General features: G+C 51.5%; 1 long non-coding RNA gene and 1 other non-coding gene across 3 annotated transcripts in view; one reads left to right on the top strand and one right to left on the bottom strand.

Moving 5' to 3' along the window:
* The first annotated feature begins 2,096 nt into the window (after nt 1–2,096).
* The window catches only part of LOC121111686, a 30,127-nt gene continuing 9,845 nt past the window's right edge, over nt 2,097–22,378 (top strand). Inside the window, exons 1-6 of one of the 2 annotated variants that reach the window (XR_006931210.1) lie at nt 2,097–2,131; nt 11,261–11,398; nt 11,536–11,618; nt 12,571–12,663; nt 13,380–13,556; nt 22,178–22,262. This is a non-coding gene — a transcript (translation initiation factor IF-2-like). Of the gene's footprint in view, nt 2,132–11,260; nt 11,399–11,535; nt 11,619–12,570; nt 12,664–13,379; nt 13,557–15,796; nt 17,151–18,735; nt 22,263–22,378 lie in introns of those variants that run through there. The other variant, XR_006931211.1, reaches the window with a different exon arrangement.
* Nucleotides 21,038–22,378, bottom strand: part of LOC107054293 — a 153,141-nt gene continuing 151,800 nt past the window's right edge. The window contains exon 9 of the long non-coding RNA XR_006931214.1: nt 21,038–21,422. This is a non-coding gene — a long non-coding RNA (uncharacterized LOC107054293). The remainder of the gene's footprint in view (nt 21,423–22,378) is intronic.

The raw sequence follows: 22,378 nt of genomic DNA, 5'->3' as shown, positions 1-22,378 counted from the left end.
GCGGCGGCGACTCGTACTGTATGTCACGACGTGGCGAAGCACAAGTGAATAAATACCTATCGATGCGGGTATTTACTACGAACTCTCAGCGTCTTTTGCTTTCTCCCGGGACATTCAGCTCCTCTCCGTGTCTCTGTCTGCCCAAGCCGTGCCTCATGTAATGTGAAAGCCTTTCCGTGTATCGTAGCTACACTATTTTTATTGCGTTACTCAGATCTTCGCCATCGCACCACTTTCTTATCCGGTGACAGAGACTATGCCCTCGTGCTGCAACGTTATTTTATTATTTGTGTGGGTGGGTGGGTGAGTGCGAGCTGCGCTGCTGCGGGCGGCCGCGGCCCCGCTCCGGGCCCGGGGAGCGCTGCGCGGGGCTGAGCCCGCGGGAGGCGGCCCCGTTCCGCCCGGGGAAGAGCCGGGGGCAGCGGGAGGGCAGCGCGGGTGCGTGCGGGGCGCGTGTGCGGCGTGCGTGTGGGGTGGGAACGTGGACGTATATGCACACACATCGGCGTTTCGTTGTTGTTTTTGTTTTTTAATTTGGGAGGGGACCGCATATACCGTTTTGTCGGATAGTCCTGGTTACATTCATAATAAACAGCATATACTCTGCCATCACCGCCCGCTGCGTGTTCCACTGCTTGTCCCGGGGCCGGGCAGCTCCGAGCCCCTCTCGGCACCGCGGCCCGGGCCGCCGATCGATCGCTCCCGTCCGCCCCCTCCGCGCGGCGCCTTCGGGAGCCGGCGGTCTGCCCCGGGCCGCGTGCAGGCGCGATCCCGCTCGGCGCTTCGGGGCCGGGGCGGAGGGAGCGCCCGGGTGGGACGCGGAAGGCGTCGGGACACGCGGAGACGCCGCGCGGCCGCTCGCGGTGCCGGACCCCGCCCCTCCCCCGGGGAGTTTCGCCCCGGCCGGGCACACAGACGCCGCTCCGGGGCTCGGCACGGCACGGCACGGCCCCCCTCCGCCCCCCCGCGGGGCAACGGCTACCGCGAGGCACGGGGCGAGCCGCGACCGCCGGCCCGGGAGGGCGGCCGCGCCCCGCCTCGGCGCGCCCGGGGTCGGGTTCGGGGCCGCGGCGCGAGGGGAGGCGGCGCGAGCAGCGGCTGCGATAGGGCGCCAGGGCCCCGCCCGGCGGCCGCCAGCGGAGGGAGCGCGGCCGGGTCGGGCCGAGGGGCCGCGCCGCCCGCGCCAGGCACGGGGGGAGCCCGGGGCGGAAGGCCGTCCCCGAGGTGGAGCGATGCCCGACGGCGCGGAGCGCGGGGTCGCGGGAGGAGAAGTCCCGACGTCGCCCGGTTTCCGCCGCCCCGGCGGTTCTCGGCTCCCTCGGCCGCGAGGAGCGGCGCCTCACGTGGGCGGGGCGGAGAAGCGCTCCGCGGGGACGCGCCGAGGCGCACGCGGCACGCCAGGCGCGAGGCGGGAGGGAGGCGGCCGGAGCGCGGCGTCTGCACGCGGCAGCGCACAGCCCGCCGTGATGCGGGGCGGCCGTCCCCGAGCCGTGCGGGCCGAACCGAACCGAGCCGAGCCGAGCCGAGCCGTCCCGGCGGTACCGAGCGCTCGGGCTCCTCTCGGCGACACGCGCCGCTGGTACGCTCCGACTCCGCCGAGCGAAGGTAAGGCCGGGCCTGCTCGGCGCGTCATGGCGGCGCGGAGCACGGGAGGGCGTGCGGCGGGGTGAAGGATTTTTACTTTTCGGTTCGATTCGCGTTGAGAGCGCATCGCTTGCTGTGAGGGAAGAGCTGCGCTCTGCGGGCGCCGGGCAAAGATAGGGCCGTTTGGTCGCGTTCCTCCCCCCGCCCCGCAGAGCCGTGCCGCTGCCGGCCGCGTGCTGCGCTGCGCGGTGCTGCGTGGCGCGGAGCACCGTGAAGGGTCCGTCAGCCGCAGCAGAAGGCGCTGGGGGTGCCCGCCTTAACGCCGCGCCAGGGCGGGCGGCGCTGACCCGGCGGGGCCGCCGGCCCGTAGCCGTCCCGGCGCACGTGTCCCAGCGTGGCTGTGCAGGCCTTCCTCCCCCGGCCCGCCCCACGACGCCGGGCTGGGACACGAGGGCCGGGACGGGGAAGGCGGGGACGGAGGGCGGGCGGTCACATGGAGCGGGCCGGGGGGAGGGAGAGAGCAGCCGCGGGCTCACAATGCGCGGAGGTGAGGGGTCGCTCGTGGCCGTAGTGAGGTCTGGGCCGGGGTGGGGGTGGAGCGACGAGATTTTTCAGTGCTTTATTTTCTTCCACTGCAACAGGGGATTTACAGCGGTCGAGCCTGCCCTCTCCACCTGCTTTGAGTGATTAGAGGTCAGGAGGCGGTTTTCGGAGTGCCCTGCAGCAATTTCCCTGCTGGAAGGGGGCAGCTGGACTTGCTTTGCTGTTAGGTGGAAGCAGGTGCTCCTCCATGCTGGGTGCTTGTCGAGTGTGACCCAGTTTGGTGGTGAAAACCATGAACATCTAATTGAGTGAAAGGTGGAGGGGCAGACCCACTCTTGGTGTAATAGATTAAGCCAAAATAACGTTTCTCACATCGGTGTCCCTGGTTCTGGGCTTCTCTTTCTTCCCCAGTAGCGAAATCCTCATTTACACAAGCAAAGTCGTGTACAAACGCACACTGTGCATGGGAATATCTGTGTCCGTGTGCTTTGCTGTGCCCTGAGATATGGCGTTTCAAAGCCAAGGCGATGCTTAGTAATAATAGTTACTCCACAAGAAACTTGAGCAGAATGCAAATGTCTGTCCAGCTAATTCTTGTAGTCCGTGCTGTATTACAAATATTTGTATCACTTGGGGTAGGCCTTGGTGTATCTCAAATGTCGACTGGATCTGAGGAGTCAGAGCTTACCCCAAAGGCGTTACGGTTATGGTGGAATATCAGCACGTGTTTGTAGCTTACTGAGTATGTCCGGAGTGGCCCACATCTCTGTAGGGAGCTGCAATAAAGAGCAGCTCTTTGGAATAGGGATCTTTGCAATGCTAGCTCCACGATCTGGTTTTCCCTTGATCTGGGTGAAGGCAGCACATCCACAGCACGCCATCTGCCCAGTGGTTTGCTGGAGGCCTGGTGTGCAGGAGCAATGGGCTGGTGTCCGGAGCAGCGTGTGGCTGGGGTTGTAATTGGAAGGGAATCCTCACAAAAGGAAATCTGATTCATTTACTCGAAATATTTAACTGCAATTTTCTTTCTTTAACACCATCCTATTTTACTGCAGTATTGCATCTTGCCTCCGAAATTAATAGTTAACCGCTGAGAAAGACAGGTCTGGCAGAATGGAAATCGGGCATTATATTATCCCATGAGTCATGTGCCTACAGAGAACCAAACAAGTGTTAGCCAATGGCTTCGAGCCCAAAATATGTCAAAGAGGAGATGCGTATCTTCATTTATATTAAGTAGATAGAAAGCGTGTTGCTGTTCCCATTAAGCAGGTTGGAGCCCTGCCACCAGCTGCGGTGGGAACAGGATGCGCCCATGCAGCAGGAGCTGGCTCTGGCTACCTGCACTCACCGGAGTTTCTGTGCAGCAGGGGCAGCTAACAGTTGTTCCTCTTAGCAGGGAGTTTGGAGACCTGCCCTGGTTTAGACGTGACTCCTTGCTTTGTTAGATGGATTGATTTCTCCTTTGAAGCCTCAGGATGCTGGGGGTGGGCAGCAGCACCTTTCAGGGTGCAGAGCGCTGGGAGTGGGGAGAGAGTGACTGCGAGGAGGGATCAGCACAGCTCCTTTCTTCAGCAGAGCTTTTGTGGGTCCTTCCTGCTTACATCTGTAAAAGCCACATGTAGCAACTGACCCTGCTTTATGCATTCAGGTCGCTTTATTTGGCAGAATCTCAGTGGAATCAGGGGAAGTGTTTACTGAATAGACGTCTCAAAGGTGTGACCTGTCCCTCAGGGAGAGGAGGTGATACGGATAGCAGTGATATGCCCCAGCCAGGGACTGGGAGATCAGGGCTGCTGCTGGTCGGGATCACGTGCCTGGGCTTCCACACACAGCCACACGCTCATCTGTTGCACACACGTTTTGTTTTCGCTGTGCTGTCATTATACGTTAGATCTCAATGCTCCTTTGTGGGGCAGAATTCAGTTTCTTGTGAGGACTGGAGGCCTGGAAACGCGTCCTCACTGACTTCAGAAAACTCATTTTCCCATTCTTATTGATGTGCCGTTTCAGTTGGAACACTGTTGACAGAGTTGGGCTGCGATGGATATTTGTTGTTGACTCACAGTTGTGCAAATTAGCGTTAAGCCTTCTCATAAAATAGTATAAGATCTGGAAGTCAGTGTGCAAGTGCTGCTTGCTTCGTTCCAGTCAGCAGCCCTCCTCTGTTTGCTGGAACTCAGTGCTCAGCACCAAAAGACCGGGGCTGCTGGTGCTCTCATACCAGCAGTTATTTGACCTGTTGTAAAGTTGGTTACGGGATCGGCTTGTCTGCAGTGAGTGAAACAGGTGAGGGGGGATTGCTTCTGTGTGCAACGGAGGAAGGGTTTGAGTCCCCAGTTGTGATTTTTAGGAACGGGTTGTTTGGCCCACTGAGTGAGGCAGGGATGTAGCAGAAGTTTGGTTCAAGAAGTCAGAGTGCAATTACCACGTGAAAGGACCAAGTTCTGACTGTAAGTGGACGTGTAGGTCGTGTAAATAAGCAAAGCTCCAGCTGTCCTGCTTTGTGTTTACACTCTGGGCAACAACATTTGCAAATATCACATCAAGAATTCCGAGCTGATACAGCCCATTTAAAAGCAGCCTTTGCTAAGGCAGATTCCCAGTGGATGTTTCATGAGAGCTGTAACAACGTGTGGGTCCTTCCATGATCTGTAGATGTCATTCATGCTTTTGCTTATCTCTTGTAATTTGATGGCTGAGTGGTGTTGGCAATCTGGATTTTAACCTACCAATAGCGTAACTAACTTTTTAAAGCTTATTTGCATGCGGATGATTTCCTTAATTATAAACAGTGACAGAGGTTTGGTGGCCTTGTTGGTGTTGGCAGTGCTGTGCAGGCGCTGGGTATGTCCGCAGAGCTCTGTCTGTGACCTGAATTAGCCCTGCAAGAGCTCGTGGGCCACACTGAGGGTTTTTGTATGCTTTTTGCAGCAGGTGATGCTTGCTCTTCCCTTTCTGCAGCTGTAGGAGAAGACTTCAAATAAAGTGAATGTTTTAGGGCTGATGGGAGCAGTAGGCATTTTGGTGTTGGTGTGCCATGCTTGTCACTGGGGGCGTTCCTTGAAGGCTGCACGCTGCGGTGCCGGACGCCTCCTCTGTGGATTGCAGGTGTCCTCTCACTGCTGTCACTGCACACTGCTGGCTTACTGACGGAGCACTCCCCAGGCATGCTGCTGCTGGCAGGAGCTCTTGGTGCCCGTGTGCTTGCTGCTGGCTCTGTGAGCCGTGGTGGGACTGAGGTCTGCTGCTGTCCCGGCTCTGGTCTGCAACCTGCAGCATTCAGAAGGAAATGGGACGTGCCGAGGGGAGGTTAGCAAAGAGAGAAGGCAGGCAGCAGCTGCTGGGATGTAGGGGCGAGGAGATTCAGAGTTGATGCTGCTGCCAGCAATCTCCCTGACTTAGCTGGAGTGGGAGCAAGCCTCCAAAGGAGGGGATCCAGGCTGGGGGACAGCCAGAGGTGCGACAGCTTCTGTTTGAGGGCCTGGCGCTTGGGAAGAGCTCCAGCCAGAGCCTGGTGGGCGTAGTGTGATGGCAGGAGGGCAGTAGGCATGCTGAGGACGCTATTTTGTTAGCTTTCATGCTGTATAACATCATCTGTTTATTTAGAAAAGCATGTTTTTCGCCCCAGTCAGAGTCACTTCCCATGAAAAGCACAGCGCTGTTGCTGGGAGGACTGCTGGGTTCTGTGCAACATGAGAGCGACCAGAAAAGTTACAGAGAATTTTGTAACGTAGGGGAATCCTTCCCTGCATTTCTTCCATCCCCAGCATCCCGCCCAGAATGTCAGCGTGGTAGGAGAGCAGGGCAGGGATACAGTTCTTGTCTGGGCTGCGTGCACGTCCTGGGCAGGTGTTTGTGATGCAGTGTGGGCTGTACCCCACCAATACATGCAGGTGATGCTGGCTAGCAGCTGCTGGCACGTAACGCCGGACCGTGGCACATGAGCTTTGGTAGACAATTTGTTAGTTAGGGTTTAAAATGGGAAAGCTACTTCTGATTTTAGAGTAGCAAACCTGCCCTGTAAGCAACTTTGTAGATTTCACGTGTGAGTGCGTTAGTGGAGTCTATAATCTGTTGGCAGTTACGGCTGGTAGAGCTTTGCAATTTCGTTAATTTTATGTGCTAATAAATGGCTCATGGGCAGCTCCCTGTTACCAACCAAAGCAGTAGTACTGACTAAAGAGACTTAACAAAAGAGAATGAAATGTTGGAGATGTTTTTGTTCAACTTCATCTTCTGCCCTTCTACCGTAGTGCACCTGAGTGAGCTGCCCAAGTTTTTTGTTACGTCTGTGCTTTTGAATAAAAGCACACCGATTCTCACGAGGCTGGGGAGACGTCATTTGCCTTGAGAACTGTGGCCAAGCTGTAAGTGGCCAATACTGCTGCGTGTCGTCCTCCTAGCAGGGCCGAGCTGATGGCTGTGAATGGGCCAGCGTGCATCTAGGCGCAGTGCTGCAGGTACCCCAGGGCTCCGAGCCTCCAGCTGGTCAGCATCCAGCAGTTGTTAGCGGGGGGTGGTGAGAAACACCTGTGAGGGGAGCACTCATCCCAGGTGTGCTGGGTCCTGGCAGGCAGGGGCTAGGCGTGTGTGTGCCGGGCACCAAGCAGGCACAGAGGGCAACAAGCCCAGGCTACCTTAACTGCAAACTGCAAACGAGTGACTCAGCTGTTTCTGCAAAGTTTGGAGTTTCAGCAGAATAGGTTTTTTTTTTTTTTTTTTTTTCCGCTATGCTGACAGCTTTTCCACCCACGTATTGCAAACGTGGCTTTGTGCCATGGAAGTATTTTAGGATTATAAAGTGCAGTGTAAATTTTTAGAGCTACGTACGAGAGAAGGTGCCTTCTGGATCTCGAGATGTGTAGGTGGTATGCAGGCTGGGGGAGTAGGGGAGTTCTTTTAAACCCTGAGGCTGGGAGGAGATGGATCCCCGTCTGTCATTCACCTGTTTTTATTTGTTCCACTGAAAACCAGGCAGTGTGTTCAGACGACCTGCGTCTACAGAAATAGAATGCTCTGAAATCCCCCAAAGTTCTGGCAGAGCTTGTATTGTGGGCAGTTACTCATTCACACACCTGGTACGTACTGCTGGTCCTGTTATTGTAAGGCATTCCCAAACAATCCTGCAGGGAAAATAAACTGCAGAGAGATATACAGGAAATTAACCATAATAAAACGCAAAAAGGTTTCTTAATCTGTCAAGCGTATTGCAGTACCCAGTGAGTTACCGTATTCAGCTGAAGATGAACTTGGACTGAGCGTGACTGTAGGGTTACTGCAGCTCATTGAGCCGCTATGTGCAAATACAGCCGGTGTGCCCCAAGCCGGCCCTTTGCCAGTCCTCACTGTAAGGCTGTGCTCCTTGCTGCCGGTCTGGGACCGCCGTGTGGGTCAGGCACGGCAGGGCTGATGGTGGAGGAGGACAGCCAGGAGCTGGGGTTGTGCTCGGTCATGTCTGTGCTCAGGCGGCCAGCTGTGGAATCCAAAGGTTTGCTCTGTTGTCACGGATTTTTTTTTATGCCACAAATGCTGATGCGGCAGCAAAAGCCGCTATCAAGGGCCTCACCACATCATGGGAATGGAGAAGAGAAAGAGCAGAGATCCGGAGAAGTGCTGTTAGTGACCATTAACCACCAGGGCATGGCAGATGGCTCTTGTGAAGCTGGCAAGGCCGTGACTTCTCTAGACTCCCTGTCAGCTGGAGGGGCAGTAATTCATCGGTGATGTCTGCAGCAGTCCTCGGCTCGCTTTGCTGCTTGGATTTTGGGGTTTGGGTCTTTGTTTTGTTTTGGCCTTCCATGAAGTTACTTCCAAAGAAAAGATATAATAATGGTGGGCCGTGAGTGCCCACCAGCAGGTCAGATCGCTGCAGTCATGCTGGGCGGGTCTCGGGGAACCAAAGGGACAAGTGGCTTTTGTCCCTGGCCAGCAGGAAGCCAGCAGGAAGCCACCAGCAGGGAGATGAGCTCTGCCTCTGTTTCACCCTCAGGCTGCCAGCGGGCCTGGAAACAAAGTCCTCCCAGCACCTTGCGCTGCGTGTGTCACGCTGTCCCTGTGTCACAGCAGGGCAGCCTGGCTCCACCGCTGCTCCTTCAGTGCCGTAAGGAAGGAGAGCAGTCCTGTTCCGTGGCTGAAGCGCTGGCTTGGCAGCCTTTATCTCTCTAGGCCGAGAGTGGGGATTTGTGAGCCTGAAATTCGAAGTGAAACGGGTAGATGTGAGCGCCATGGGAACCAGAGCAAGCTGGAGGTTTACACAGATCCCCGTAGGGTTGGGGCTGCCGAGTTTCATATGGTGCTAGTAAAAAAAAAAAAAGTGTCTCTGGAATAAAAATCTGTCTGTGTCTCGAGGCAGCTGTGGGCACCTCCAGCCAGCACCTGATTCACTCACGAACAGTTACCTGCGAGGCATCTCAGCTGGCAGACACTTGTCCGAGGCGCCGGAGGCCGCATGGGCTGTTTTCAGTTTAATCTATTTTTAATGTGGCGCCTTATTCCAAACTGCTGAGTTCTCACATTTCCAAGCCGTCATGGTAATGGGATTGTGCAGCCTTATTGGCTAGAGTTTTCCACCCCCGGTGCCAAAAGTTAGGCTCCTAAATCCATATTTAAATGCCTAAATGAGGCTGACGAATCCTGCAGGAGTCGGTAGGAACTGGACGTGGTCTGCACCTTGGAAAATAACCAGGCCGTTGGGTGTGTGAGCAGAGCCGTGCTGTAGGCACCCGGATGGTCAGGTGTGGGCCACTGCATGGGCTGTTTGAGCCCAACTGTGAGCACTGCATCCCCAGTGCCTGAACGGTTCCAATACGGGGCATGCTGCTCAGCCCTGCTGGGCCTGCTATGAGATGAAACTTCACAGCCTGCTGGTGTGTGAAGTGCTCTGAAGGGGCACTGGAGTCATGTTTTTATCCAGGATGGCTGTGTGTCAGTGTGAGGGAGGGAGGTGAGATCGGTGCAAGCAGGAGAAATGGGATACACAGAGGATCGTAGCAAGTGCCCATCCTTTGCATTGGCTTTGTGTCTGCACTGCTTCCGTACCCGTGATCTAACACTGCATATTTTTACTTTGCCACCTTCTTCTGCTATTTCTATTTGTAGCACCCTGCTAGACTTGTTTCCAAGCCAATCCAAAATTCTTCTGAAACTCCCTATGCTAACAGCAGCATGAAAGCAGAACTCGGCAGTGGCTGCAGCAGCTATGGCAAGGGTTTGCTTTTAGCTGAGTGGTGTTGGTCACTTCAGCCTTTTGAGTTGAACTGAAAATGGAAATGCTATCAGCCAAGAGAAGCAGCTTGTAGAAGTTGTATTATGTCGCTTTTTCATGGCAGACCTGTAAAATACTGTACCTGGAACTACCAGGCAACACTTGAAATGTGTGCTCTGATTGCTTTGTGAGGAAGGCTTGTTTTCGTGTTAGTATTGCAAGGTGACACATCAGACCATGAAAGTACAACGCGCTTTCATCCAGACGAGGCAGAATTTATCCTGAAAGAGTGTTTTACTGCAGTATGAAAGAGTCAGTTCAGTTTTTATCCTATTTTCTACACAGGAGGAAGAAACAATTTGCAGAGTCTCACCAGAAGATAAAAGCTGATTGCCTTGGCTAGTCAATGGCGATGTGCTAGAGACTTAAAAAACTTAGCAAACCACATCCTTTCTTCCAAAGAGCACGGATAGAGTGGAGGAACCTTGTTCTGGTGGCTTCGGGTACCCACTACCCGTGAGCCATCATAGTGCTAGCTGACTGCTGGCCCAGGAGCACTAGGGGTGTGAACACTGGGCATGGTGCTGTGCAGCCTTAAGGGCCAGATCCTGAAGCCAAAAGCAGGGCTGATGTGCTGAGGCTTCTCACACAGTATGTTTGAAGTCTAGAAGACAGCCTGAAAATGCAGGTGTTTTCTGCCATCTCCTTCCACTCTCAGCTCCCTTGCCATCTCATCTGAAAACAGAAACTTAGTGCATGCTTCATGCTTGCGTCCTCTGTGGGCTTCCAGTGTCTCCCCAGGGACAGAGCCAGCAATCCTGCTGAAGTAAGAGAGTGCTGCTCCCTCCTTCTGGCTGGTGTCAGCCTTCTAAGTCACTGTCATTTATTTTAGAGCATTCACTGGGGAAGTGGGTGACCTGGGTTCAGTGCGTTCCTCAATCTGTTCATCTCTCACTTCCCATGAGACGGTCCAACTGCCAGCCCCCCAGCTATTCTGGGTGAAAGCCTTCAGCATGAAACCATGCCTCCCAGTAATGGGGTGTTGCTGCTTCCTGTCCCACTGTTGGTCAGCAGCTCCTTTCAGAGTGAAGCGATCAGGGCTTCAGTGTTGTGAGGAGCCTCAGGGTACGTTTGGCTTGCTGGGTCTGGCAACCCAGCTCCCAATCCTCTGGGCATTCAGGGGAAAAAACATCCCTCTGTCTTTGTGTGCCTGTGAATGAGAGTGGAAAAATGCAGCTCCTTGGAGATACTGTGCTGGGCCAGTGTGGGAGCAGAGAGCTTGCATGTGAATGAGGGAGAGACCACAGAGTGCAGGTGGCTGAGGGAGAGGGACCTTACTGAAACTGGGCTTCAGCGCCTACGTCAGGTCTACAGACTGTCTGCTTTTAGGTATTTGATTGGTGGTAACTCCTTGAAGCCTGTCTCTGCTTTTGGATCTGCACCTGAGGATCCTGGTAGATCAGCCAGGATCTCTGCTGCTGCTCTGATAAGCATTTCCAAGGCTTATTAAATGTGCTCTCTGACGTTCTTTTGTGGAGACAGTAATTTGACAGTCATCACGTGAGAAACTCAGAATTTGCCATCTGGCCTGGCAAGACTCAGTTCTTCTCACCATTAATTAAACTGACGTTATTGCGCGCTTTTATGATGGTGGTTACGATCTGTCCTGCGATAACACCAGGGCTAGCACTGAGGCATGCACAGCACCTTCCACTCGCATGACGTTCGTGGGAGGTGCAGCCGAGCACCTCCGGACTTCAGTGTCAGCTCTAATAACTGAGTTTCAGGGCCCCGCTCAGGCACCTTCCCCTGGAGCGGGTTCTTCTGGTTCTGAGGGGATGGTTTCACAAGTCGGAAGACATAGCTAGGGGGGAAGAAGGGGGCAGCTGCTTGGCTGTAATGGAGTTGTATAACATGTCTTGACAGGAGATCTTACTGACCACAGCTTTGCCCTGCTTGGTGAGACTGTGACCGTGAATGGGAAAGTGGATCGGCAGCAACAGATAGAGCAGGGAGCAGAAGGAGAGGAAGGAAGTGAAATGGGGCGACAGCTGCAAAAAGCAGGTAGGTACATCGTGGTGGTGGCTGAAGCGAAGAAGGAAACTGAGCTTCTCTAGTGATGAGACAGGAGGTGTCTGTATCCTGTCTGGATGGACACGTGTGGTGCCCAGCAACTCAACCTGGTTGTAATCCCCCTTCAGACCTAGCTGCGGGTGCTGGATGGCAGAACGTTTGCTGTCTTCAGTGGTCTCCAAACTGTGACTTGACAAATGGACTGAGACAGGTAGGTTTGAAGAAAATGCCTGAGTACGAGGCTTGGGAGAAGTCGTTCCCAGCACTAACTCTTGCCGTTCTTCTCTTCCCTGTCACAGCCTTGAATGCTCAACTACTCAGAGTTAACTCGGCAGCTTCAAGAGATTCAATAATATTTGTTTTTACCCAAATCCCTCGAAGTCTGAGGGAATGGAGACAGAATCAGTTTACTGAGATGAAAAGCCAAGAAAAGTAAATCATCCTTGGGTCAGGGTGAGCTCTCATTTGAAGAGGCCACAGATGGCAGGGATGTTCATGAATCAGCAGTTTCACAGACCTCTGCCCATTCAGGGAGTAATGCGTGTAAACAAACATGAAAACGGCACAGAGCCGCAGAGCTTTCCAGATCCTTCCTGTTCCCTCCACTCAGTCGAGGGGGCCCTCTTCAGAGGAACCAGACAGAAGGAAAGGGCTGCTGCCCTGGACCCTGGGCTTGTCCCAGGATGGTCATCCTACACCTTCTGCTTCAGCTGCGTGAGAGCCGGAGGCTAGAGTGATGGCAGGATGTCCCCTCTTCTCCCATTAGTGCAGCCAGGTATGCTGTTCAGTACAGGAGGCAGCTGCTGACTAGCCTGGTGACAGGCGATTGGAGTTATCTGAGATGAAGGGAAGGAAAGAGGGGTGAGGTGAGGACATGAGCTATTGCACCATTGCACTGCTGCAGGTGCAGAACAGCTCCTGTACATGTGGGCTGTGTGAGGTGGGCCTGCCCCTGGTGTGCTCCTGCTCTTTGATACATGTACTGGATCCATGTGCCCATGAGGCTGGGACCTTAGAAGCCTCCCAGAGCTCTAGCCTGTCTGGTGTTACAGACATTCTTCCTGCAATTATTTGATGTTTGTCAAACATTATGCCAGGAAAACGCAACACCAGAGGGCTGTGCCAAGAGCCCCTGCTTTGATGGGTTTGTGTTTGTATTCTAGTGCCTGCTGACCAGGATGCTTCCAGAGAGATGCAGTGTCACTTCCATGCTGCCCAGGTGTCAGCCTGGGCGGTGCTTTGCTGGAAGATAACATGTAAGTGATGAGGACTGGTCAAGTCAGTGACTGTGCCTGAATTGTATTTGAGACTTTGTCATGGTTTGAACCATGACAGACATTTTATAAATAGTCTATTTGGGCTGAAACACAGCCCGAATCTTCAAACTATTGTGTGGGGTGGCAGTTGTGAGACTTCTATTAAAGTTGCTGAGATTATTTTATCCTGCTTTGACCGTCAGTGGTAGAAGGTGGTAGCTGGGGGTGGCTGAGTGCACAGCGAGAACTGGCAGAGCGCTGTGACAGTGGCAGTGTGGACATGCTGTGGGTGGCCGTGACCTGGGACCCAGCAGCTGGGGGTGAGCGCCTGGAAGAGGATCTTTCTGACTGGCACTACTTAGAGAAGAAGCAGCCTGCTGATGAGATTCAGGAGTGTGAAGCACCATAGGGCATCAGGGTTTAGGAAGGGGTAGATGAATGTGGGACAGAAATGAGCAGTACGTAGCAGTGACGTGCTTGATAGAAAACCAGCCTTACTGAGTGAGCACAGTCACTGTGTGGAAAAACTTCCCACTGGGCAGACACCAGTGATCATACCATAAGCAGGAAAATGGCATCAATCTAGTCACAGTGCTTTTTGTGACTCTTAAGACATTGATGGATGAAGACTCGGTGAAGAGAAGCTTCCTTTTTCTTATGTTTTGACATCTTTCAGGCTTAAACATGAGCTAACTACCATTATCCTAATTTTACAGATGGGGACGGACAGGTTATGTGACATGCTCCGGGTCACGTGAGCGGTGTGTGTCAGAGTGAGAAACAGCACCTGGATCTCTCAATTGTGAAGCTGTTGCTCTTGGCACTGCGTCATCCTGACTGCAAACAAAACACTGAGATTGACTGTGCCTGCGTCCTTCCCATGCCTGCAAATGGTAAGGTTTTTGAACAAATCAAAGAAAGCAAAAAGAGTCACTCCTCCAATTTGTATGTCCAATCCTCTCTGTGCAGTGGCATAATGTACCCTAGAGGAGTCTGTAATTAATACAAGTAATTACCCCTTGCTGCAAAGACTCTGCAACATCACTGGTTAAGAATCTAGATGAAACTTTCACCTTGTTTACTGAGTGCTTAATGCTGTGTGATTCAAGGTGGATTGGGGTGATATCTACAGGAAAAATTAACTTAGAACCAAGATGAACGCTGCAAACTTCTTGGTGCTGTTGTCTTGACTTGGCCACCCCTTGAGCTTTAATAGCAATAGAGAGAAGTCAGGGAAATAATTAGGTAGGAAATAGAGTTAGCTATTGCAGTGGAGTGTTTGTCACAGTTTGCCTTCTTCACTCAAAAAGGTTTAATATAAAAGGAGTGGGTATTGATGGCATGTTGGCACGAGAGCATGTGTAGGTTCTAGGCGTGTTCTTGGTCTTCAGCTACACTGAAGATCATCAGGACTGGAATTTTCCAAAGAGCCTAAGGGGCCATTATTCCCAATGTACAAGGCACCTAGAGTGCATCCCACTCTAAGGCCAAGTCTCAATGGCAGATCTATCCTTTGGATTCCAGTTCCCAAACCTGCTATTGCTCCAGATACGTACTGTGGGCTGCTGCTTTTAACCTGGTAGTGTTGCCAGAGGCACCGGGCACCTGGCATTTCATGACACCAAAGAAACACCCATTAATTGAAACTCATCAGGCTAACAGCTGCTTCTGCTTGCTGTGGCTCTATTTTCAGCTCTTAGCTCTGTGAAGCGAGGCTGACGATTTTTGGTGGTTTCTCAGACCTCCTATTGAGTTTTTCTAATTAATATTTTTGAATTACTTAGATGTTCTCAAGTCTACGGTGATCCAGAGAATTATTATTACTGCTGGTATTATTAAGGCTAATAACACCGCTAATAACCTTAGTGAGCTTGGCAGAATTCAGTTTGACTGAACTCCTTGCCGCAGATGAAGAAAGCTAACTTTGGTAATGTGAGGGGTACGTGACTGAGTTACCAGTCCCTGCTGTTTACAGGGGGCAGGAAGAGTATATTTGCTCAAATGAAAAAGGTCAAGGCAGAGGCCCATTTGCTGTTTGTTAATAAGTAATCTGAAGTACAACACAGCTTTACTGTAACAAATCGGCCTAGCTTAACTGTCCTTCCATCACCATTGTATCCGACACAGTTCTAGACGAAAATGCCAGTTTAGAAACAATCCGTGTTCTCACAGATTATTTTCAACGTCTGTGCGGAGGATTTGTAGCTGGGGATCCACAGCAACAGCAGCAAAAGAACCTTCCATGTTTTGCCAGTGCTTGTCTTGGAAACTGAGCAAAGGATGAAATAGTAGATAGAGCATTACTTGTCTCCTGGGAAGTTCTCCCTTAGACTCAGTCAGACCTGTGCACCTTCCCTAGGGAAGTATGCCAGTGCAGAGCTGTGGTGGTAGCTGACCCACTTACTGCACCCTGTGAAGGTACTGATGCAACCTGCAAGACCACCTACATCATCTCAGAGCCTGGCCCATGGCCAGCAGTTAAAATTCAAACATGGGTGTCTGAGAGGATCCTTCCAAGGGACTGAGCATGCGTGCATTGCAGCCTCTGCCTTGTCATGGGCTTTTGCCAAAAAAGATAGTTGTTGTCCAAGGAACAGTTGCCTTGAGACACCAGGCAGTGTTGGATTCTGTCCTTTGTGGTTCACTTACTGAGCGCAGGCAGGGTTTGTTAGAAAAGGCTTTCCTATTCATGAGACACTTAAAGTGCTTATCACAAAAAAGCAATACTTGTGCCAGCTGCCAGCTAACCACACATTCTCATTTGTAACTCTTAATGCTCATGTCCTTCAGCTGCACCGGCCCGAGGCACATTGGATGTCACACAGCTATTCCCTGAAATAGAGCCTGTGATGTGCACACTGCAAGAGCAGGCACTGCCGACACACAGGCAGCGTGGCACTGCCATCACACACAGCACAGGTCCATGAGGGGCTTTGCCACACGCACAGGTAGGTATTTCTTGAAGGAAGGTAGCTGGGGTGCACGGCACAAGTGCACATATGCATGAGGTCACCTTTGGAAACAGGAACCATGCAGATTGCAAACTGCAATTTCTGGCTTCCTGCAATGAGATTTCAAAAGGCAATGATCCTTTAACAAATCAACAGCCCGGTTCCAAATGCCTGTTAACCAAGGTGGGAGGGAACGAGCTTGGGGAGGGAAGATTTTCCCTACAGAGCAGGTCACATCTGGCTGTGAGCTCAGCATCTGTCTGGTACCAGAGCCATACCAAAGGCTTCTTAAGCTCCTGGGCCTGCCCCCAGTGGAGGCAGTGGCAGAGGAGCGGTGAGGAGGGGCTTTCTGCAGTCATTCACTGACTGGCAGTGAGCAGAGGACTGAGGCTGTGTAGCAGCTGTGGAAGTGAGGAAGATGAGGAGCATACAGGGAAGTACACTTGGGAGATTGGAGGGTCTTTGCAGTGGGATGGAATGAGGATTCCTGCAACTTGAGTGTTCACATTCATCAGGAAATGGTGTCAGTGGCTGTTGGCTGCCAGGAGAGGAGTATTTTGGATGCTCCTCCTATTTGCCTGACTGTTGTGAGATGCTAAAAAGGGGAAGGAAGAAAGGAAGAACAAACATTGGCCGGGGGGGAAGCTGGCATGGCTGGTGCTGCCCTGTGTGTCTGTACCTGTGTGACTGGCTGCAGCTGGATGGTTGGCAAGCAGTACAGTTTGCAGAGATTCTTGAATTGGTCTGATGTTCTGAGGATGTTTATCCCAGAACACCTGGTGTGGGCAGCCGGATTGTAATGGAACTGATACCTACTTCTATGAAATCTGGTTGAGCTGAGGATCTGAGCAAATACCTTTTAGCCAGAGCAAAGCTAGGAGGAAGGTGGCATGAAGTCCTAGATCCTGTGCTGCCACGCTGCTCTGAAGGAACATGTGGCCATGCCATAAGTCACATGTCCTGGCAGGGAGAGCAGCAAGCATTACTGGCTGGCAGCCCTTGCAGAAGGGTGATGCCACATGAAAATCCACGTGTTCATTACTCATGAGTTACGTGTTTGCTGCCCATCCTCACCTTCCCACAGCATTATACACACAGGGTGGTGGAGCTTTCTGTGCCTGTCCCTGGATGTTGTGCTATTTCCTCTTGCTGCACTTTGTTTGGGGTAACATGTATTGTTTCTGTTGCAGTGGGTTTCAGGAGTCACTAGCAACAGTGATACACTGCACTATTCCTCCAAAGACCAGTGAGGATTTGCTTATCCCCTAATATCAATGGGAAAGCTGGTATATCTGGTACCTGAAGTAATGTGATCAGCTAGAAAACGTTAAGCATTCCCTGAACCTGATCCTGGGCATTAGTTGTCAACCCCCATCATGACAGTGAATTTCTGGGTTATGCAGCCTTTCATGGACACGTGAGAGGCGCATAATGGAAAGCCATCTTAGTGCTGCAAACAGCACTACAGTCACACTCTGTTCTCGCCAGCAGCCAACCACGATGCCTGGGAAATTGTGCAGGTGGTTTCAGAAAATGGTAAGTAGTCTATTAGCACCGAGAAGGGGGAAAAAAACCCCTTGGGAGTTTTCCCCCACGACCATCTGTTAATTTTCTCCTGAAGCCATTACGAATTTGCATAGGATAGCATGCTCAGTGCCCTGCAAGTGGTGCTGTGGTCAGAGAGCTGCATTGCTACTGCTGGACCATGCAGCCTTCCCTTAGCACACCAACATGCTTCCTCAGCGTGTGCCTCAGCACTTCACATGCCTGGCAGTTGTCAGCCTCAGACAGGTGCTTCTGCTCTCCCATAAGCCCTGGGCTTTGCTGCACCTCACAGAGGGGAGCACCCTTCGTTCACCTGCCAGCCTTCTTCCGTACAGCTTCTATAGCCTGTTCTGTCCTAACAGAGGCCTTGCTTAAAAGCTGCTGTATCTACATTCATTTAGAGGTGCTCAGGTGCTTAGCTACAGCCCCAGGTCACTGTAGTATTTCACGCTGTCTTAGATATGAAATGCTGGGAGTGCTCGTTGTCTGCATTCCTCTTTGCACTTGCATTTTGCCCAACAGACACGTGTGGCACAGTCAAAATAACCACCAACCTTTGTGACAGATGTCAGCACGCTGTGTGTGCCCCGCAGCACCCATAGGCTCTGCAGCTCATGGTGGTCCTGGGGCTGGAGCCAGCAGGGATGGCATCTCTCCCTCTGCCTTGTGCCAAGCTGCAGAGGGCATGAGATTGTTGGAGCAGTGGCTGTACGGCACGGCTGGCAGCTGCTTCTGCTTTTAGCTGGGAGTCCCTCATGTTGCCCGCAGTAGGAAATGCAGTGACAACCCAAAGGTGAGTGGTGGTGGAAACCCAGTGGGTTATGGGCCGAATTACACATTTGAGAAGAGTTTTCAAAGCTTTTTCTTTCCATGTCCTTCTGAGGTACCAGAAGGAGGTGTTGCCCCCAGATCACGGTCTGGGCGCAACGTGAACAGCTCTGCTCTCAGTGACACCTGAGAGCAATTGCTAGAAGTGATTTGGCCTGTAGCTCCATCCCTACGTTTCACGTGTGTGTACTGGGTGTGCTGAGTGGTTTCCAAAGGAACTATCTGGGCATTGAGGCAAATGGGAAACTGGCTGTGAAGCAGTTGCTGCAATAAGTGAAACTTAGAAGCAACTTTTGCTTTGTGTGCAAAATAGAGTGTTTTCCAGGCTTTTTCTGGTGCATTTGGGCTTGTGTGATGTTTCTTCAAAGAAATGTTATCATTCGTGCATTTTTACAGTAAATAACTCTTGAAAAAATGTGTCTTTGAGCAGTGCAAATTGACACAGAGAGCATGTTGCTATTTAAGAATTACCTGAGTACAGTTCTTCGGCCTTTGGAAGAAGCCAAGCTTTTTCCCTCCTGTAAATTAAGAGACATGGACCAAAGTGTGTCAGGGAGAGAGCCTTACCCAGGAGGGAGTTAGAGCAGTGCTGGGGTAAGTAGGACTTTGCTTCTGAAGCAGTAGTATCAGCACAGATTTTCCCAATGGCATTTATGCCTTAGCGTGTGCTACTTCACCAACCTCCTCATTTGATGCTCCAAGACCTGAGTGCCCAGGCTGAGCACCTACCTGGTGTAACCATTTGCAGATAGAAGCTTTTGAAGTTATACCCAGGATACTAATAGGAAAACCTGAAGTTTTTAAGTCTGCAGACACCCATCCCAACAGCTCCTCTGCAAGGTGAGTACAGCCAGCCTTTCTGTCACAGCAAACATATTTAATCTGAAACATTGATTGCTGGCAGCCAGAAGGTGACCAACTGGGTCGCTGTGGTCCTCAGGGTCATCATTCCCACCGTCCACCTCTTGCAGAGCATCCAGACAACGCACTGGGGAGCTCGGCGCTGCTTGCCTGCACTCAGCAGTGTGCTGTTGAATCACTGGGCCACAAAGCAAGTGCATGCGAGGGAGCGTGGCTGTCTTTCCTACTGGTTTGAGCATTCACATGGGAGTTTGAGAGTCTGGACTCTGCTCCCAGGACTGTTTATGCATTTTACATGGAACAGTCACCAGGTAACATATAATCCCCAATGAAAGCCCTCAGGGGGTTCAGGCAAAGCAACGCCCAGTTTCTGGATCCTGATCAGAGTTAGGTGTGAAATGGGCTGAGCTGCTTGGCCCTGTCAAGACTGGGGCAGTTCTGGGCATGCATGAAGGTGGAACTCTAGATAGCTGAAGAACTTGAGAGTATTAAAAAAAAAAAAAAGCTGGAGATTGAAAGGGACAGACGGTGGGAAGAACCTGGGAGCTGCAGCGGGCTGTATATGTGGGCTTTTCGAAGTGCAGATGTAGGGTAAAGCCTCACGTGCTCCAGTGACGAAGCCCTCTTACAGGGAAACAATTGTTCTCGCAGATTTCTGAAGTCGAAACTTATTTACATAACCATTTCTTTTTACTGTCCTATCCTAGTCACTGCATTTGCTTGGATTTCTTTCCACTAGGCTGCATGTGCTGAGCTGCACAATGGTGGCTGCCGTATGAATAGCTTGTTATTCTTACCAAGCGTGACAACTGCTGTAGCAAAATCAAGAGCAACCTGCTCTAATGTAAACTGATTTCAGATTGCCCCCGGCAGTCCCAGCTACCTCATCTAACCTCTTTTTTTGCCAGTCTTTTTTTTCTTCCTTTCTTTTTCTTTTCTTTTCTTTTTTTTTTTTCCTTCCCCTCGCTGAAGACACACCCAGGGCTTTCTTGTAAGGTGTTTTATCACACTGCCTTTTCCACCAGTGTCCACAACACGCAGAGAAGCTTCTCTGGTATTATCCTTGATACGTCCAGAGCCACTTGGATTCTCCAGCAGATGCAGAACGCAGCTGCCAGCTGTCTCCTGGGGAGAGCTCTGCAGTGGTCACTGGTTGTATAGAATCACAGAATAGAATGCAGAGCACCACAGATGTGTGCCCGGCTCTTGATGAGGCTGTTGCATCTTTGATGCCCACCTGTGTTTGGAACACGTAGGGCTCAGTAAGTTCAAACAAAGGCTTATATTCAGAGGGACAGCCGTGTCAGGTGGGAAACAGTTGTTTTGCTAAGAGAGTGGCAGCGGGAGGTGGGCTGGGGGCAGGGGGTGTTATGGAAGAAGCAGTTTGATTTGACAATCATAGCTGCCGGATTGGTGTGTACGATGGGTGTGATATAAATTGCTACCTATAAATAAATACCACAACAGCGTTTTAATGAAGTGTTTTCTAGTAGCACTTGTCCAGGCTGGTTGTGTTATGCTAAGGCTGGAGAGGTATCTCCAAGCAAGCTCCTTGGCTAAACCTTCATAAACATGGTCTCACCCAAGATCTAACTATGATTTGTTTGGATAAGAGGTTTTGCTTGTTTGTTTCTGGACATGCTTTCAAATACATATGGGTTTTTACTTTTATTTATTTATTTTTTGCTTCTCAGCCCGGGTTCTGTGTCGGGGTCTGCGAGACCAACTGGTGCAGGGATTAGAGCTAAGTCTGTTACTTTCTCTGGGTGTCCACTGTGGTTCTGACCGCAGGCTTGCAGAGTGCCTGGGTCAGCTGTGGTTTTTCAGGGGGCATCTGGGGCTGCGACTCGCTGGGGACCTGTGTCTCTGCTCAGCCTGGGAGGTAAAAATGCCCTTGCACACCAGTGCCTTTTGGGGAGTCCTCTGTCCTTAGCTTCTCCTGGTGTGCCGGCACACCTGGCACTGCAGCCCTTGCTGCTGGAAGGCACAGCCTTGTGGATCCACACCCCACATTTGCAGTGTGGTTCTGCTAAGAGCCAGCAGCCATTTTTCATGGTAGCTAGCAGATCTTCTGAGCCTTTGGCAGCCTGGACTGCTGTATATAAATGTACGTGTATATATGGTAGGGTGCAGATGCTGAAGTAGGTGTTGCATTTGGAGGCCATATGTTATACACTGCTTCTACAACATTTCAGGCCGAAACAATTGTTTTATTAGGAAGTCTCACAACATGTCCAGTTGTCACCACAAGAACGTGTGAGAGCTGCATAAATCCAAAATAAAGCCCAGAAACAGTCTTTCTCATGCTGCCTCTGAAGTGGGGAGGTTTTGACAGTGCGTTAAAGACAGACCTCTTTTTTTTTTGCTCAGGTTGAAGATCAGAGAGAGAAAGTTCAGTTCTTTGATCCTCGAAGATAAAATCTCAGAACTGAAGTCTCTTGACTTGTGATGTATGCACTGAATTCATTCATATTACAAATAAGCAATAACTGGCAGGTGATGCTGTGGAGATAACAGCTTCGTTCTTTTCGAGGAATCTGTAACCAACTCCAGCCAGGTCTCCCAGATGAACAGCTGCTTAAAAAAAATTAAAAATCATCAAATAATTGTGGTTGGAAAGAGCATCTAGAGGGCTGCAGCCAACCTCCTCAAAGGGGGCTGACTTCAGCATGAGCTTAGGCTACTTAGGGCTTTGCTGTTCAATGTTGGAAGGTAGAGATTTCACAAACCTCTTTGGGCACCCGTTTCAGTGCATGTCAGCTTTCATTTTGAAGCGTTTCTCCAGTTACATTCAATGGAATTTCTCCTACTACAGCTTGCGGTCATTGCCCTTGCACTGTGCACTGTTGATGAGCATCTGGTTCCGTTACATCCTGTGCAGTGAGGGTGCAATTGGCTGTCACCACTGCACAGCCTCACAGCTGACTCATGATGAGCATTTTGTCCACTGGGACCCCAGGTGCTTTTTTCAGTGAAGCTCCTTGCTAGCCACTCAGCTCCCATCCTCTGCTGTTGCTCAGATTAATTCTGTATCGCGTGCAGATTTTGTCTGTCTCTTTGGTATATTTGAGGAGATTTCTGTAAGATTGGTCTTTGAGGCTGCTGAAGAATATGTGAATGGCTGTCCTGTCCTCCAGCATAATGATCGACAGCCTGAACACAGCGTCATGCGCAAACATGCAGAACGTGCATTGCAGCCTTTCATCCAGGATGCTGGTGAAGACAGGCCCTAGTGTTGTCCCTTGAAGAATGCCATTTCTTAATGCCAATTAATTAAAAGTCTAGCTGTTGACCATTACTGCCTTTTGAGCTTCACGTACTTTTTCCAGGTATGCTGTGGGCCATCCATCAAGTCTGTACCACCCCAGTTTGCTTTGAACAGGAGACAGTGTTACAGGCTGTGCTAAAACCGAGGTAAGTGACATCCACAGCATCCCTAACCTTGTTCATCCAGTACGTCATTCCATCACAGAAGACAACCATGTTGGCCAGGTACACTTTGACCTTAGTAAATCCACACTGCCTGTTCT

Source organism: Gallus gallus, chromosome 11, assembly GCF_016699485.2.
Source record: "Gallus gallus isolate bGalGal1 chromosome 11, bGalGal1.mat.broiler.GRCg7b, whole genome shotgun sequence".
NCBI classification, from domain to species: domain Eukaryota; kingdom Metazoa; phylum Chordata; class Aves; order Galliformes; family Phasianidae; genus Gallus; species Gallus gallus.
This window is presented reverse-complemented; position numbering and strand designations above follow the sequence as displayed.